At 48.1% G+C, this 13,274-nt stretch overlaps 1 long non-coding RNA gene across 1 annotated transcript in view; it reads left to right on the top strand.

The window, feature by feature from the left end:
* Positions 1 to 1,255, top strand: part of LOC137517862 (uncharacterized) — a 28,783-nt gene extending 27,528 nt beyond the window's left edge. Inside the window, exon 4 of the long non-coding RNA XR_011020691.1 lies at positions 1,035 to 1,255. This is a non-coding gene — a long non-coding RNA (uncharacterized lncRNA). The remainder of the gene's footprint in view (positions 1 to 1,034) is intronic.
* Positions 1,256 to 13,274: the final 12,019 nt, after the last annotated feature.

Genomic DNA, 13,274 nt, shown 5'->3' with positions numbered 1-13,274 from the left:
CATTTTTAGTATATTATTTCCCCCTGGTTTTTGGCCTCTAAATCTTGGTGTGTCTTATAGTCTGAAAAATATGGTTGTTGTTTAAAGAAAATTCTCAGAAATGGATTGTTATCCTTCTTGGCTTGATTTACTAATTGAGTGTAAATGTGTCTCCAAATATTTAACTGAACATCAACGTTCTAAAATCCAAAATGCTAAAATGGATAAAAAGACTTCTGTCTGCAAACTTCAAGAGGAACTGTAGCGAAAAGGGGGAAAAATAAATCAATACATTGCAAAGTGAGAAGTTAAAAAATAGAAGAAAGTTAAGAAAAATGGTTTATATTTACCATAAAATTTGTTCATATTATTTGATCCACATTCAGTCTGCATTTAATCATCTTTACTACTGGCAGACATAAAAAAAAGAGACAGCTCCAAGTGTAATAATCTATAACCTCACCTCCTAACAATGCGATATGCTGAAAGGTTGTTTTTTTATAGAGATACACATATGGAAAGGGAGAAATACTGGTTGCTAGGCAGTTGGAAACAGCTGTTATTCCACACAATTCAACAAGGCTCCCACAGTGTGATGTCAGGACCTAGGTGCTGACATCACACTGTGGGAGGGGTTTCACCACAATTTCAGCAACACAGACCCACTGATGATTTATTCAAATTTTTTTTTCTTTTTTTTTTTTTTTTTGTGGGAAAGAGTGTATCAGTTACTGATTGGGGTGAAGTTCAATCTTTGGTTACAATTCCTGTTTAAAAGCATTTAGGAAAAAAAATAATAATAATTTGGGGCCAAAACCCACGATGACTAGTCTCTAAATAAAGCGCAACTTGTGAAAATATTGTTCGGCGTAATGGAGTCGAGAATCCCATTTCCATGAAATAACATATTAGATTTCCTGAAGAATAATGATAGTGTTTCACTTCATAATGGAATGATATATTATTCAATGTTACATGCATGGGGAGACAAGATAATGCTGATTTAACTTTGTCCTTATAGCAGACTTTCCTCTCTGATTCATCTTCTGTTTCAGCACATGGATGCATAAATCATTGCTAACGGTAATGTCAAGTGGAAAGAGAAATTCTGTCATTTCCGGAGCCTTCCTTGCAGAGACGAGAGATGGAAGAACAAAAATTCTAACAACAACAAAAATGTAAAAAAAAAGTATCTGCTTTACTGAAAAAGTTTTCCAATGGAGATTGAAGAGCTCTATGACAGTCAACAGCCAGCAGAATCTATTTTTGCCTCTAATTAAATAAACATTTGTTTGAGAAGGAAGGATCAAATTATTTGTGTTTATTTAAATGTTAATTTATTTGGTTATCTTAAATATGCTAATGAAAAGCACACATTGTATGGGACCGGAGTCAGCTGTGACATTGAGGCGTCTTTGCCGCGGTTTCTGGAAACTTACAAGTGTTACAATTTTAACAGATGCTTTCATAGTACAAACACTTAAAGCACATCTATCAAAGAAACTGTCCTTCTGTAAACCCTACATGCCTATATTGTTTTTAGCCAGCAACAATAGAAAGCTTTTAGAAGTCTCTCATCACCTCCGGTGTGAAAAAGAATACCGTATTTTTTGCCGTATAAGACGCTCCAGCATATGAGACGCACCTAGGTTTAGAGGGCAAAATCCAGGGAAAAAAAATACTAAACCTGGTGCGTCCATGTTCCAGGAGCATTTTGAAGATGTTCTCCCCCAGTTGGTATCCTCCTATGTCCCCTTCTGTCCTCCCAGGGTCCCCTTCTGTCCCTAGGTGACCCCTCTTCTGGCCTCCCAGGTGTCCACCTTCTGTCCCCAGGTGTTCCTGCTTTCTTCCCTTGTCCCCGCTATCTCTGCCGTGTCCCTGCTTCTCTCCGATGTCCCTGCTACTTGTAGTGTTGGGCGAACAGTGTTCGCCACTGTTCGGGTTCTGCAGAACATCACCCTGTTCGGGTGATGTTCGAGTTCGGCCGAACACCTGACGGTGCTCGGCCAAACCGTTCGGCCATATGGCCGAACTAAGAGCGCATGGCCGAACGTTCCCCGAACGTTCGGCTAGCGCTGTGATTGGTCGAACGGGTCACGTGGTTCGGACCCGAACGCGCTCTGATTGGCCGAACTGTCACGTGGTTCGGGTAAATAAATACCCGAACCACGTCATATCTCCGCCATTTGTCTGTGGGTTTAGCTTTGGGTAGGCAGGCAGGGTAGTTCGCGCTCCAGCCACGCTAGCCAGGGTCCCCCCCAGTCATTGTGTGTCGCTGCTGGGAATAGTAGTACACCGCTCGCTCAGCATTCTGTTTACTGCCACTCTGTGTACCTCGCTCAGCCACACTATATAGCATTCTGTTTACTGCCACTCTGTGTCTGCTGGGAATAGTAGTACACCGCTTGCACAGCCACACTATATAGCATTCTGTTTACTGCCACTCTGTGTACCTCGCTCAGCCACACTATATAGCATTCTGTTTACTGCCACTCTGTGTCTGCTGGGAATAGTGGTACACCGCTCGCTCAGCCACACTATATAGCATTCTGTTCACTGTTCTGTGTCTGCTTGGAATAGTGGTACACCGCTCGTTCAGCCACACTATATAGCATTCTGTGTACTGTTCTGTGTCTGCTGGGAACAGTAGTACACCGCTCGTTCAGCCACACTATATAGCATTCTGTGTACTGTTCTGTGTCTGCTGGGAACAGTAGTACACCGCTCGCTCAGCCACACTATATAGCATTCTGTTCACTGTTCTGTGTCTGCTGGGAATAGTGGTACACCGCTCGCTCAGCCACACTATATAGCATTCTGTTCACTGTTCTGTGTCTGCTGGGAATAGTGGTACACCGCTCGCTCAGCCACACTATATAGCATTCTGTTCACTGTTCTGTGTCTGCTGGGAATAGTGGTACACCGCTCGCTCAGCCACACTATATAGCATTCTGTTCACTGTTCTGTGTCTGCTGGGAATAGTGGTACACCGCTCGCTCAGCCACACTATATAGCATTCTGTTTACTGTTCTGTGTCTGCTGGGAATAGTGGTACACCGCTCGCTCAGCCACACTATATAGCATTCTGTTCACTGTTCTGTGTCTGCTGGGAATAGTGGTACACCGCTCGCTCAGCCACACTATATAGCATTCTGTTCACTGTTCTGTGTCTGCTGGGAACAGTAGTACACCGCTCGTTCAGCCACACTATATAGCATTCTGTGTACTGTTCTGTGTCTGCTGGGAACAGTAGTACACCGCTCGTTCAGCCACACTATATAGCATTCTGTGTACTGTTCTGTGTCTGCTGGGAACAGTAGTACACCGCTCGTTCAGCCACACTATATAGCATTCTGTTCACTGTTCTGTGTCTGCTGGGAATAGTGGTACACCGCTCGCTCAGCCACACTATATAGCATTCTGTTCACTGTTCTGTGTCTGCTGGGAATAGTGGTACACCGCTCACCCGTCACTGTATAGCATTGTGCTCTGTGTCGCTGCTGGGAATAGTGGTACTGTATAGCATTTCTGTACTGCCACTGTACTGCTGCCAGTCAGCGTGTACTGTAAGGATAAGTGAAATGAGGAAGAAATCCGGTGAAAGAGGGAGGGGCAAGGGAAGAGGTGTTTCCCCTGACGGTTCACGTACAGGCCACAGGGGAGCACCCAAGAAAACCCACTCAATACCACCCATGTTGTCCAGGACAACAACCCTCACAAATCCAAAAGAACAGGACCAGATAATTACTTGGATGACCTCTCAAGCGTCCAGCAGTGGGTTAAGCAGCACCAGCACATCACGCACGAGGTCCGAGTCCTCAGCCAGTTACAAGGAGCCAGTGGGCACAAAGCTGACACAACCGGCAGCGACACCACGCACACAACTGCCAGATAACCAGTCCGATGAATTACCTCAGGACACAATGGGGTATTCGCAGGAGCTATTCCCAGCCCAACAAACTTCCACCTTTCAAAGGTCAATGGAGGAACAGCCAGAAATGTTGTGCCTGGATTCACAACCGTTAACTGTGGGAAATGTACCGCGCACTGAAATACGAGGCGAGTCCGAAGAGGACTCGGAAACCCAAATCCCAGAGCAATTTGGGCAGGAGGGGTTGCAATTGCAGGAGGTCGGCCGACAAGATCTGGAAGACGACGTTGGAGTGTGCTGCGCAGAGGTTGTTGTGGGGAGCTCTACTCCACGGCGGTGGCCCACAATGACATATGACGAGTTTGAGGAGATGGAAGAGGAGGGTATGGACAATGTGGACAGAGACCCAGATTTTGTTTGTGAACGAGAACATCGCCGTCGTAGCAGCAGCACAGATGAGTCTGTTGAAGAACACACTGCTGCACGAGTTCGCCTTGTGCCACAAGGTAGGCGGCGCGCAATTTCAGGCACCACAAGCGTGGAAGTTCAAGTGAGAGGCAAAAGAGGAGCAAACAGAAATCGCCAGCAAGGAGGCAGGTGCTCCAAAGTCTGGGCTTTCTTTGAAGACTGCACTGAGGATGTTACCATGGCGATTTGCAAGGTGTGCAAGACCCGCCTGAGCAGGGGGAAAAATATTAACAACCTCTCCACCACCAGCATGAGCCGTCACATGCTATCCAAACATCCCACTCTTTGGGCAAACGCGTCAGGACAGGGTACCAGAAACAACACTGCCTCCCTTGGGTTCACCAGACCCGCCTCAGCAGCAGCAGTAGCCCAGCCATTGCGTGGTTCACAACATTCACAAACATCAGACGACGCTGACACTGTCACTTTCCGGAGTAGTGCTCTTGAGGTCTCCCAGTGTTCATCAAACACAACAACCAACAGCCCTTCCGTGTGCAGCGCTACGGTTCAGTTGTCTGTGTCGGAGATGTTTGAGCGCAAGAGGAAATTGCCAGCAAATGACCCTGGGGCCGTGGCAGTAACAGCCAGCATAGCCAAGCTTCTGGCCTGCGAAATGCTGCCATATCGATTGGTGGAGACAAACAGCTTCAAGGGCATGATGTCAGTGGCCATCCCACGTTACGTGGTTCCCAGCCGCTACCACTTTGCACGCTCTGCAGTGCCTGAGTTGCATGAGCACGTGGTCAGCAAAATAACCCGAAGCTTGAAGAATGCCGTTGCCTGCAAGGTTCACCTCACCACTGACACCTGGACGAGTGCGTTCGGCCAGGGTCGATACATCTCCCTTACCGCGCACTGGGTGAACCTTGTGGAGCCTGGCAGCGATTCCTCACCTGCTACGGCACGGGTGTTGCCCACGCCACAAACAGCTGCACCGCCGTCCCTCCCACTGGATAACAGCAGCACCTACCTCTCTGACTCCTTCTCCTCCAACGCATCTCAAAGCTGTACCTCATCCGGAAACGCTAACCCAGCAGCAGTAGGATCGTGGAAGCAGTGCAGCACAGCTGTTGGCATGCGTCAGCAAGCGTTGCTGAAGCTAATCTGCCTTGGGGATAAGCAGCACACAGGGGAGGAAATTTGGAGGGGAATAAAGGAACAGACGGATTTGTGGCTGGCACCGCTGGACCTGAAACCGGGCATGGTTGTGTGTGATAATGGGAGTAATCTCATTCGCGCTTTAAGGTTGGCTAAGCTGACACACATCCCTTGCCTGGCGCACGTGATGAACCTAGTAGTTCAGCGGTTCCTGAGGACATACCCAGGCGTGCCCGATCTGCTGTTGAAGGTGCGTCGAGTGTCCAAACATTGTAGAAATTCCAGTACTGCTTCGGGGGCACTCGCCAAGATGCAGGAGCGCTTCAATCTCCCCCACCATCGCTTGCTGTGTGATGTCCCTACGCGCTGGAATTCTACGCTGCACATGCTAGCCCGCTTTTGCGAGCAGAAGAGTGCAGTGGTCCAGTACATGACGGCGCAGTACCGAGGCGCATCCGGCCAGCTGCCAAGCTTCTGTGGATCCGATTGGGCCAACATGTTGGACCTCTGCCAAGTCCTCCAAAATTTTGAGCAATCCACGTTGCTTGTGAGCAGTGACAACTCTTCAGTCAGCATTACCATACCACTGCTGTGTTTACTGAAGAGGTCGATGTTAAAAATCAAGGAAACAGCTGTCATGATGCAACTGGGGGAATCTGAAGGAGAAAACGATCAGCGTGATGGTACCAACATCAGGCCATCCGCCTCAGGGAACGCTGGCCCCAGCAGCTATGACGAAGAAGAGGAGGAGGAACAGCTGGAGTTGGAGCAGGAATTTCATGCCACCACTGACGAGGGCCAGAGCGGTGCACGTTGGACTTCCACAATTCAACGCGAATGGTCAGCAGAAGCAGACCAGGAGGAAGGTGACGACTATGATGCATCACAACAACTATCACAACGCTCACAAGAGGATGATGAGGATTCTGGTAGGACTCTGGCACACATGGCTCAATTCATGCTAGACTGCATTGAACGTGACCCACGCATTGTGCGCATTCTGGACAACACCAATTACTGGGTTTATACCCTTCTGGATCCACGGTACAAACACAATGTTCCAAAACTGCTTGAAGAAAGAGTCAGACAGGTCAAAATGGAAGAATACCAGCAGGCCCTTGTGGAGACTTTAGAGAGGAGATTGACATCCTCCCCCTCCTCTAGCCAGTTGTACGCAGACAGACTGACTTCCGCAAACCCAGGACGACCAGGAGGGCAGCAAACAACGCAAGCCGCAGCTAGTACCCAAAAGGGAATGGTATCGGCAGTGTCCTTGGAGTGGGAAAATTTTCTGACACCCATGCAGCCGCAGCCCACTGAACAGCAAGCGTGCAGATCCACCTCCAACACCGATCGCCTGGAGAAGATGGTCAAGGACTACATGTCAGATGGCGTAGCTGTGTCGAACCATCCATCTGCACCCTTCAACTATTGGGTATCGAAGCTAGACACCTGGCACGAACTGGCAATGTACGCAATAGAGGTGCTGGCTTGCCCGGCAGCCAGCGTTATGTCGGAACGCTGTTTCAGTGCTGCCGGAGGCATCGTCACAGATCGGCGTATCCGCCTCTCTACAGACAATGCAGACCGTCTGACTCAAATTAAAATGAATCAATCCTGGATTGGAAATGACTACGCAACACTCCAGGACCCCAACCAAGTAACATGACCAATGAACATCTGGGATGGTGTTGCGTTTCCGGGCCCTGTTTATTGAACCTCTCATCTGTATTACATTTATGACTGCATGGCGGCAAAAAGCATTGCTGCTATATCCGCACGCTTTTTGTCCACATGCAAGGCCTGGGTTGTTGTGTCTCACAAAGCGTGGCCTTCTCCTCCTGCGCCTGCTCCTGTTCCATCACGTCTGCTGCTGCTGGGTTAGCGTTGCCGCGTGGTCCCTGTTTATTGAACCACTTATCTTTATTACATTTATGACTGCATGGCGGTACAAAGCATGCTATCCGCACGCTTCTTGCCCTCATGCAAGGCCTGGGTTGTTGTGTCTCACAAAGCGTGGCCTTCTCCTCCTGCGCCTCCTCCTGTTCCATCACGTCTGCTGCTGCTGGGTTAGCGTTGCCGCGTGGTCCCTGTTTATTGAACCACTTATCTTTATTACATTTATGACTGCATGGCCGTACAAAGCCTGCTATCCGCACGCTTCTTGCCCTCATGCAAGGCCTGGGTTGTTGTGTCTCACAAAGCGTGGCCTTCTCCTCCTGCGCCTGCTCCTGTTCCATCACGTCTGCTGCTGCTGGGTTAGCGTTGCCGCGTGGTCCCTGTTTATTGAACCACTTATCTTTATTACATTTATGACTGCATGGCGGTACAAAGCCTGCTATCCGCACGCTTCTTGCCCTCATGCAAGGCCTGGGTTGTTGTGTCTCACAAAGCGTGGCCTTCTCCTCCTGCGCCTGCTCCTGTTCCATCACGTCTGCTGCTGCTGGGTTAGCGTTGCCGCGTGGTCCCTGTTTATTGAACCACTTATCTTTATTACATTTATGACTGCATGGCGGTACAAAGCCTGCTATCCGCACGCTTCTTGCCCTCATGCAAGGCCGGGGTTGTTGTGTCTCACAAAGCGTGGCCTTCTTCTCCTCCTGCGCCACCCTCCTCCTGTTCCATCACGTGTGCTGCTGCTGGGTTAGCGTTACCGGTCCCTTTTCCTGGAACCTCTTATATGTATTACATTTATGACTGCATGCCGACAAAAAACATGTTACCTGTGCAAAGAAAACAGACATTTCCCGCATTTAAAAGACAGTTTTCCCTTTGAAACTTTAAAATCGATTTTCTCAAAAACTATAAGCTCTTTTTGCTAATTTTTTTTTCCTCTTGTACCCACTCCCAAGGTGCACATACCCTGCAAATTTGGGGTATGTAGCATGTAAGGAGGCTTTACAAACCACAAAAGTTCGGGTCCCCATTGACTTCCATTATGTTCGGAGTTCGGGTCGAACACCCGAACATCGCGGCCATGTTCGGCCTGTTCGGCCCGAACCCGAACATCTAGATGTTCGCCCAACACTAGCTACTTGCACGTGTCCCTGCTCAATGTTTAAATGTATACAGTGTACCTCTGCTGTACCTCCGCCATGTCACCGCTATGCCCGCCTATTCGACCTATTCGGCCATTGTTGAAAAAAATAATCAGGGAATTCCGTGATTAATTTCCGGATTTGAAACAGACTCACAAACTCGACCCGGGTTTCTTTACGTAAATGGGGAAATCACAGAAATTCATGGCTGTGATCACGGAAAAGCGTTTAACTAATAGCAAGGCCCCCATACATGCTACAATCCCCCAAATTGCATGGATTATAAAGGTGATAAGGGGCTACAACGTAAGAAAAAAAAATTAAAAATCAACTTTTAGTTTTTGAGAAATTGGATTTTAGAGTTAAATCAACACTTTAAATGCGGCTATTATTTGGTAATAAATGGTTTTAAAAAGGGAAATACACTTTAAGCAATCACAGAGGTGATGATGAGTCTCAATGGTACCTGGCGCTGGTGGTACTACTGGAGGAGGATAAGTGGCTGACAGCACAATAAACATCCAGAGGTTTTCTAGTGAGGCGTTCCCTGCATGCAAATTTCTAGTATCTCCTTTGGAAGGTCATCGGACTCCATTGGTACCACACCCTCTAGTGCACATAAGTGTTACGTAAGGAGTTTGCGCAACACCCGGACCCGGTAAAGTTTAGGGCTGTTTCACACCAAAAAGTGCTGCCACTTTTGGAGTAATTTTGGAGTGAGATAGCCTATTTATTTAATTTCATTGTTTTGAAAAGCCCTTGGAAAGGCCATATGCAATTCACTTTTTCTCCTAAGTTTTCTCCTAGGAGATTAATTTTCATCTTCTATTTAAAATAGGTTTTCAGCGTCTTGCAACTGATAAAGTACCAAAAAGTAGGTGAAAAAGTGCTATCAAAACTGTTTTACGTATTTTCTTGCTTGCTGGTGATTTAAAGGGCATTTTATTGACAAATCTCAAAGTATCACTCATGAGAAAACTCAGGAGAAGAAGTAAACTGCATATGGGCCAAGGTCTTTAAAAAACGACTTTGACGTTTAATAGTCCTTGTGTGCGCATTATACGCAAAACAAGAATGTTGCTTGTAGCATTGAGTGCATAACATGTGCTATGCAAACTACAAGTGTTACGCAGTTTGCGTAAAGCCCACTAAAAGTTGCGTGCACTATCTAAGCATGTACATTTTACCAACCTTTTGTGAATAAACCCCATTCTATCTAACATAACACACAGTGAACTGAAAGAAACATAAAGGGGAGAACCCTGCCCTCTTTTTATAACAGCACACACTGTGCAGCTGTAACCTAACAGCATGTCTGTGCTGCATTCATTTCTGAACTATTGCCCTCCCGATCAATCAAGGATTATTAAGAGTGACGGATATTGAATGTGTGGATGTAGCTCAGCACTTGAAAGGGAACCTTCACTGAGAGGGATATTGATGTTTCCTTTTAAACAATACTAGTTGCTTGTCAGTCCTGCTGATCTCTTTGCTTGCAGTAGTGGCTGAGTCACACACCTGAAACAAGCATGCAGCTAATCCAGTCTGACTTCGGTCAGAGCACCTGATTTGCATGCTTGTTGAGGGGCTGTGGCTAAAAATATTAGAGACACAGGATCAGCAGGAGTGTCAGGCAACTGGTATTATTTTATAAGGGAAAATCCATATACTTCTCAGTTTAGGTTCCTTTTAATAAAGGTAGACAAATTAAAGGGAACCTGAAGTGGATAAAGCCCAATCTACACGATATGATTCTTTGTACGATTTCGATTACGATTCTATTAACGATCCGATTAAATCCGACATGTCCGATGGGGATTCCATTCGATTCAATTCGATTTGCCATTGCAAAACAATGGCATATTGAATTGAATCGAATCGAATCCCGATCGGACATGTCGGATTTAATCGTATCGTTAATATAATCGTAACCAAATCGTACAAAGAATCGTATCGTGTAAATGGGAATTAAGATAGAAAAAGTGAGATACTTACCTCAGTGGTTGAAAGCCTCTGGATAGCTCTAAAGCTTTCTGGATCCTTGTAGAGTCCTCTTCATCTTCTGGCTGAGCTCCCAGCCATGGGCGTGGCAATCCGGACTGGGCGTGTGTTAGTAAGGTCTCTGTTTCTGTCCCTGATCAGTCACACCCCATGACGAAACGTGTAGGGCGGAGCTTGGATGCACACACGTATACACGCTTAGGAGGCTTAGGAGTGAGGACTGACTTCCATAACCGACCAGCGGACGTGCTGATGTTGCAGAGGAGTATAATACTATTGATACGTTTATGTCCAAGAATTTACACTGTACACAGTTCTTTTTAGTAGGGTCTTTTATTGTTCAATAAATAGGATTACGCTGTGTTTCCTTTTATATTGGTCTTAGGATGCTTATTATGAAGGCAATGGCTGCCGGTGATTGCGTTTGAAAGCAAGAGTACTGCGGGTAAGCGGCCCTTCTACAGGGAGCAGTGGCGGCTATCCCTGTCTGGCTGAGCTTACTCACTACCTCTGGAAGTGTGTGAAGTGGCACTAAGGGTGTGTTTGTTGTAAACATTACACCCTCTGTTTGTGTATTTTTTCTCTTTTCCCTACATGTGGTGTTTCTGGATGCCTATGTGGATTACAAGCTCAGCAGTATTGGACATTGATCATTTATATCACCTACACAGAGGACCAGGGGCGTAACTAGGCCCCACCGGGCCCCCCTGCAGATTTTCAGAGCGGGCCCCCTCCCCCCCTGGGGCCCGCTCGTGGCCGGTTTTTGGGTGCTGGAGGGGTGGCAGCATGAGGGGAAAGCCTTGCCCACAGTCGGCGGGGAGAGGGGAAGTTCCCCCCTCTCACTCACCTCGGGGCACTCCCCTCTGCGCTCCCCTCCAGCTAGTTAGTGTGTGGGCAAAGGCCAGTGGGCAGCGAGCGGTGGGCAGATACATACCTTCTTCCTTGCATTCCATCGCCGCCTTCTCGCTCTAGCTGCTGACGTCACTTCCGGAAGCGGAAGTGACGTCAGCCGCTAGAGCGAGAAGTCTTCGATGGAACGCACGGAAGAAGGTATGTATCTGCCCGCCGCTCGCTGCCCACTGGCCTTTGCCCACACACTAACTAGCTGGAGGGGAGCGCAGAGCGGAGAGCCCCGAGGTGAGTGAGAGGGGGGAACTTCCCCTCTCCCCGCCGACTGTGGGCAAGGCTTTCCCCTCATGCTGCCACCCCTCCAGCACCCAAAAACCGGCCACGAGCGGGCCCCAGGGGGGGGCCAGGCCCCCCCGCGGGCGCAGGCGCTGCAGGGCCTATTGCTACGCCCCTGCAGAGGACACTGCGTACAGCTTTGATCACAAACAAGTACTTTATTTACATTGAGCGCAGTGTTATCATATTGACATTTTTTTTGCTAAGGTCTCTGTTTTGCTCTACTGGGCATGTGCAAACCTAACATCCGCATGACCAATGATGGGGCCACCCCAAAGTTCACACCCTTTCCCTTGCCTTCCCTTGGTGACCTTCAGGGCCTAGCGGTCCATCATAATCTTCACACCCATAACAAGCGTAGCTACAATAACACCTGATCTTAAGGATAGACCCCTTTATCGGGGGGGGGGGGGGGGGAGGCAGTAGTAATTGGTGCCCCTTACAGCTCGGGCCCGTCTGCAGTTGCAGGGGCTTCTCCCCTGTAGTTACGCTTCTGGTGGGCATCTTAATTTTCACACGTATAACAAGTGTAGCCACAAAAACACCTGATCTGAAAGATCGACCCCTCTACAGGGCCGGATTTGTACTTTTTACCGCCCAAGGCCTACTATCATCAGCAGCCCCAGGACTGACATCATCCTCAACTCCACTCCCCCCCCCCCCCCCAACACAGCAGGGATTCAATTCAATTGTAAGCTCCTCTGGGGATTGTTAGTGAAGGATTAGATTGTAAGCTCTTTGGCGAGGGGCACATTCTGTGAGTGACAGGCAGCTCAGAGATCAATATAAGCGAACTGCCTGTTCGCTGCCCCTTCAACCCCCGAGTGCCAGATCTGGTTATTGGTAGCCGCCCCCGGCTATGTGAAAACTGTGTAGCAGGACGAATGTTTGGCAGGCTAACTGCTACTTCCACCCTACTGCCATCAGCCTGCCCCTTGCTTTCCTGGTGCCCTAGGCCATGGCCTTCGTGGCCTTGGCTGAAATCCGGCCATGTCCCTTTATCAAAGGGAGTGAAGTAGTAACGTTTCTGAAAAAGAAGAGAGGAGCGGGCACTGCTGTATAAAAGGTGTACAACCTGCTTCTTCACAGAAGACTCTGAAGAAGCAGGTTGTACACCTGCGAAACAGCTGTCAGGCACATCCTTTCCCCCCACTGCTAACCACTGTGTAACCCGGCCACAATAAAGGGACTTTTATACAGCAGTGCCTGCTCCTCTATTCTTTTCCAGAAACGTTGATGCTGCATCGGAAACGCGCTGTAGGTAAGCCCACCAGTGGCCGTTCCATCCCTGCCGCTTACTAGTGCCAGTTTGTTTCTATCTTTATACATTGCAAATAGGAGTGAAGTAGTAGTTGGGGCCCCATTACAGCCCTAAGCCCCCCTGCAGTTACAGGGGCTGCTCCTCTGTAGTTACGCCCTTGCCATTAGATGTAATGGTGATTGGTGATGGGGATGTGACCGAAGCCAGACATTAGTCCAGCCCAGTCTTGTAAGGACAATTTAAGATTGTTGTTGGACTTTTTGCTTATTATAAATGAACAAGAAGCCAGCAGAATAGGAGCAGAGAGCAACCTGTCTTGTTCATTCTAATAAATGATATTAAAAGATTAATGTAAAATCAATTTCCTTCCGTT

This window comes from Hyperolius riggenbachi, chromosome 5 (genome assembly GCF_040937935.1).
Source record: "Hyperolius riggenbachi isolate aHypRig1 chromosome 5, aHypRig1.pri, whole genome shotgun sequence".
NCBI classification, from domain to species: Eukaryota; Metazoa; Chordata; class Amphibia; order Anura; family Hyperoliidae; genus Hyperolius; species Hyperolius riggenbachi.
This window is presented reverse-complemented; position numbering and strand designations above follow the sequence as displayed.